This window comes from Octopus bimaculoides, chromosome 9, assembly GCF_001194135.2.
Source record: "Octopus bimaculoides isolate UCB-OBI-ISO-001 chromosome 9, ASM119413v2, whole genome shotgun sequence".
In the NCBI taxonomy this organism is placed as follows: domain Eukaryota; kingdom Metazoa; phylum Mollusca; class Cephalopoda; order Octopoda; family Octopodidae; genus Octopus; species Octopus bimaculoides.
The window spans coordinates 74,243,949-74,249,361 of record NC_068989.1 but is presented as its reverse complement, the minus strand read 5'-3'; the positions used below and the strand labels follow the sequence as shown (position 1 = coordinate 74,249,361).

Genomic DNA, 5,413 nt, shown 5'->3' with positions numbered 1-5,413 from the left:
TGTGTGTGTGTGTGTGTGTGTGCGCGTGTGTGTGTATGTGCGTGTGTATATGTGTGTGTGTGTCTATTACACTCAGAAAATCAAACAGATACGTATATATAAAAGAAAAAAATGTGAAACGTACAGACACAAGCACAGAAATTGTCAGAACCGAGGTTTTCTCTAATTTCTATTTATAGGGCACCTGCTGGCCATTCCGAACATTATCGAAATAGTAAGAACATATAAACTAGTAAGAACATATAAACTAGTAAGAACATATAAACTAGTAAGAACATATAAAAAGGAAATCATTCAACACCGACCTGCCTCGGACCTCCTGAGAAAAGGGAAGCGATTATCCTCAGCAAACCTCAAAAGGCAGTATGCAGAGGCTGTGTGAACTACAGCTATCGAGTAGTAAGATTTGTGAAGTGACTAAAATGCTACAACTATCGAATAGCAAGATTTGTGAAGTGACTGAAATGACTGCATATGTTGCAAATTCAAAGCCAAACAATTCAATAGAGATGACCACCACAGGTAATCGATCCAAGATAGCCACCTAGTGACACCTATATCCCAACTAAATACTAGAAATTTATTACAACTCAATACCAGAGGTAAAGGTCTTTATCTGAAAGAGTCTGTCACATACACACATGTATACACATACATATATACATTTTGAAGTAACCCGTCTGTCAACGAAGGCATATTACAATCTTATATATATTATCGTTCGGGAAATCGTATTTCTCAATTACGTTCAGCTCTTTGTAAATCATGCCCGAATAAAAATGCGTGTATGCACATATGTATCATACATATAAGAATATGTGTGTATATATGTGTGCGTGCGTGCGTGTGTGCTTGTGTATACACATATATATATACATACATGCATACATACATACTTACATATATATATATATATATATACACACACACACACACACACATTTATATATATATATATATATATATATATATATATATATATATATATATATATATATATATATTTATATATAAATTGATAGGTAGGTGAGATATAGCAATACAATATTGCTGCAGCCACTACAAATTATTCTTTTGATTTACTTATTCATTAACGCCTCCACATGTTATTAGCAACTTAAAATATTGAACATAGAGCATATAGGAACGCCATGTTTATTATCTGAAACTGGATGGTTTGTATCTTTTTTTTCAAAAATATTTTTCTCAGATGATAACGAGTGATTTTATTTTTCTGAATTGTTCATTTTAATTTCATGTTTTAAGTTTCAGTTTATGTTATTTTGTTTTACATTAGTACGCCTTCTGTGGTGTAAATACCACAGGAAAAAAAATGCTCAATGCAAACATGTCATGGAATTAATGATGTCTTTAATTCCTGTATCATCCATTACTGAAATGCCAATCCTACTATCCCCATCTTTAGACATGGTTCTTTACACGCAAGCACATACAGATACATATACGAACCTAGAATTTATAGATGAGTATGTTAGCTGCAGCGCCTATATATATTTAAATATCTATGTAAGTATAATAATGCTTATAACTGTAACCTAAACGAACGAATTCAATACTCAAATTCCAATTAATGATGACGACGACAACAACAACAACAACAACAACAACGACAATAATAATAATAATAATAATAATAATAATAAATGCGCTGACGCAGTACCAGACAGTGGTTTTCATAGCTTTTAATCTTAAGTAATTGGAAGTGTTATCTACAGTGTTTTGTCTTGGTATATAAGATGGGCTACAGCAAATATTCTGCTCAATATTAAAGATTTGCTTGTCAGTTGTTTGACCTTCATCAGTTGAACATGTCCCTTTCTGGCTGACGATATGCGGATCTCTGATCATGAGCAAAAGTAGCGGAGGAGGGTCATGGCCATGTGTTAGGAGGAATTCTTTGAGGTTTGGATAATTCACCTTTAGAACACGAGAGTTCCGTTCAGCATCCTTAAACAACCCTTATTCAGAGACCTTTTGAGCGGGATGAGCTACTCGACGTGAAGAAAATTCTAACTGAGCTACACCTGCAATGAGATGCGCTGTGTATCTTGACATGAGATCACCATGTCGCGCACGTATGGTTATGATGCATGTGCTTGGTGTACCCTCAGCCGAATTTGAACTCAGAGCGTAACGACGAGCGAAATACCGCTAAGCATATTGTCCGGGGTGTTACAGATTCTGCCAGCTCACCGCCTTAATAATAATAATAATAATAATAATAATAATAATAATAATAATAATAATAATAAATAATAATAATAATAATAGTAGTATTAATAGTAGTAGTAGTAGTAGTAGTAGTAGTAGTAGTAGTAGTAGTAGTAGAAAACAGATCTTGATCTCTTGTTTGCTACGTGCTTATCGTTAAACCGTATTAAAAAGCAATTTATTCTCTGACAACTTTCTTGTGAGTAGGCGGCAAGTGGTACATGGATTCAAGAAAGCTGAAAATCTGTGTTATTATTTCCTGTCCTTTCCAGTGTGTATCTGAGGATATAACTACGTACATACGCATGTGGTTATGCATATATGTATGTATATGTTTGTATGTAAGTATATGTACGTGTATGTATTTGTGTGTCTGTGTGTGTATGTGTGCGCGTCATATTTCATTTTCATTTTCTAAGGTTATATGAATTACTACGTGGCGCATGTATAGGCCCTCTTTACTATCTATCTATCTATCTATCTATCTATCTATCTATCTATCTATCTATCTGTCTCTTTGTCTGTCTGTCTGTATGTCTGTCTGTCTGTTTGTCTGTCTGTCTACCTATCTATATATATCTATATCTATGTATATATGTATTTGTGTGTGTGTGCATATATATATATATATATATATATATATATATATATATATATATAGATGTGCCTGTGTATATATGTATGCATGTGTGTTTATTTGATGAAGCAAAATGAGAATCAGAGGTAAATATAGAAACATACAAAAGTACATATATAAATATATATTTTTATCTTTTAGGTTTTATAAAGAAAAATGATACACTTCAATTTTATCATTTTTCGCATTTTTCTTTTATCCGTAAGGGCTAAATCTATGGTAAACTGGAAGAGAGTGTTCTTGGTATGTATAAAAATGTTTGAGAATTTTCTTTCGTATCCTTGTTTATGTAAACAGTTAAAAAGAAATTTTCCTTTAAATGTCAAGAAACGTACTTTAATATTTCTTTTTAACGCACTGTACAGGAGATTTCTTTTAATGTTTAAACCAAACCTTGTGTGTAAATGAATCTAATTATAACTAGGATTGTCATATTACATCATGTTCTATTGTGCGAGATATAACTTTGAAGAAAAGAAAGCCATGCTGATGTGAAAATTAAAAATTTTTCGTGACAGCAGCACAATATATGAGGAAGTCAACGTAAAAGTGATAACACATACATATCTATTATAAATTGAATTTGTTTACGCTTCTAGAAGATTGTTCAAATTGGAGAAATAAGCTAGCGGGCCTAGAATAACTACAAATGCAGATGGGAGTACACTGAAGATTTTAGTTCTGCAATAAAGCACGTTAATGTCTGCAGGGCCTGTAAAGGAAATTTAGGTTTGCTGAAAATAATGCTGTTTTGAGAAAGGCTATTTACATTAGAGGGAACATACTGATTTATCTATAAAAAAAAATGTGCTAGAAAACCTATGTTAATCAAGAAAAGAAAAAAGTATTGACTTCACAGACACGGACTGTTTTTAGAAAGGCCTCTGAAATCGTGTATCAAGATTTGAACATTATCGTGCAGTCCCAGGCTGCAGCTACAGAATTGGTGAGGGATTCAGCCCTTTGTGTATTTTTGCAACTGTGTAGTAAGGACAAGGTTGAATCATGGCCTAAGTTACCTTTTCTGCAATTGGTATTGGTGTGCTTATAAAATGTTTGCAGATAATTCCTGCCTTGAAATAAGTAGATTTGTTGTAGAGATTTTGCGCCTGTAAAAGAAATATTTCCTGAACAAATTAAATGAAAGAAGATATTCATCATCAAGACAATAACATTGCCCAAATTGAAACAAACAACAAAAAGTGATTAGAGAAACTATTCTATCCAACCCAGAATCTAGATGAAAGTCCTGGGAAGAATATTGAGGCATGCATTGAGAGAAAGTTTTTAGAAGGAAATTTGCTAACATTGGACAACATTTGTAAAGCGTGTAATGCGAACGATAATTTAATATTTCCTTCTTCAAAACTACGAGAGTATGCCGAAAGGCTCATAGGTTAACTATAAAGAAATGATGTTAGAGCTGTGAAATCTTGTAGGAATTAATTTCGACTCTTCTTATTAATAAGTGCATTCTTTCTGTTCAGATAAACTGACACCTGACTGTTCAAAGAAGACTTCAAATGTAAGTGGTCATAAAAGGTCATATACAACAGATACGACGTCATCAACACTACGACACTGATGTTCATCTAAATGTTTTCTTATGTTGGGGAATATACGGTAGCCAGGTAGGACAAAATCAGGAGAAATAGCGGGTGCTGATCATTCAGTTCAAAGCCGCAGTCACACACATCAGCGTTTGAAACCAAGGGCTTGCGTGATAGAGCATTGTCTTAATGAAACAAATTTCTTTTCCTGGGCCGTTTGTCTTCATAGCCTTTCCTAACTGCCTCAGCAAGCTGGCCATAGTACTCTCCCTTCATAATGTAGTCCTTTGCAGGATATACAATAAATACAATGTCTTTTGCATCGCAAAACAATGAAGCCATCACTTTACCTGCAAATGAAACAAACTTGGCCTTCTATGGAGCAGGTGAGGAGGGGTGTTTCCACTTCATGGATTGTCTCTTTATTTCTGGTTTAAAGTGATGAAGACAACACTCATCTTGGATTGGGAAGCGTTCAAGGAAATCAGCTAGATATTCTTCAAAAGTAACTACTAGCGACTTTTCTTGAAAATAGACAAAATTGGACATCGTGGATTTATCAAGTATCTGCAGAAAAGCATCTAGCCCCTCCAGGTGGATTCATGCGGAATACATAAAATCGAGAAAAAGAGATCTTTTACTGTATCCCAGCATTTTAAAATATACATCTTGTTGGAATTTAAAAGTACACCCCCGGACACTTAGTAAACCATGAACATCTGTTTCACATCGACTTGTTATAACGTTAGTTATCACCCATGAGTTTTTTTTTCTTACCTTCTTTACTAGCGTCTCTTGGTTAAACGTTATCTGCTCAAAACATAGCTACCAAACGGCCTTCTTTTCAGCCTGCTAAATGGCGGAGTAAATAACCATTTCGACCGAGGAATCCTGGGTACCTGTATTTACAAGATTTGTGTTTTTTTATTGTAAGATTATCTTTAATATCTTCGCTAATCGAGTGCTTTTCTACTTATTAAAACATTACCATATA

General features: G+C 33.9%; 1 long non-coding RNA gene across 4 annotated transcripts in view; it reads left to right on the top strand.

The window, feature by feature from the left end:
• LOC106872521 (uncharacterized) overlaps positions 1–5,413 on the top strand; it is an 11,395-nt gene that overhangs the window by 2,320 nt on the left and 3,662 nt on the right. Inside the window, exons 1-2 of one of the 4 annotated variants that reach the window (XR_001409785.1) lie at positions 186–522; positions 3,076–3,112. This is a non-coding gene — a long non-coding RNA (uncharacterized LOC106872521). Of the gene's footprint in view, positions 1–185; positions 603–3,016; positions 3,113–5,413 lie in introns of those variants that run through there. The other 3 variants (XR_001409783.1, XR_001409782.1, XR_008264824.1) reach the window with 3 other exon arrangements.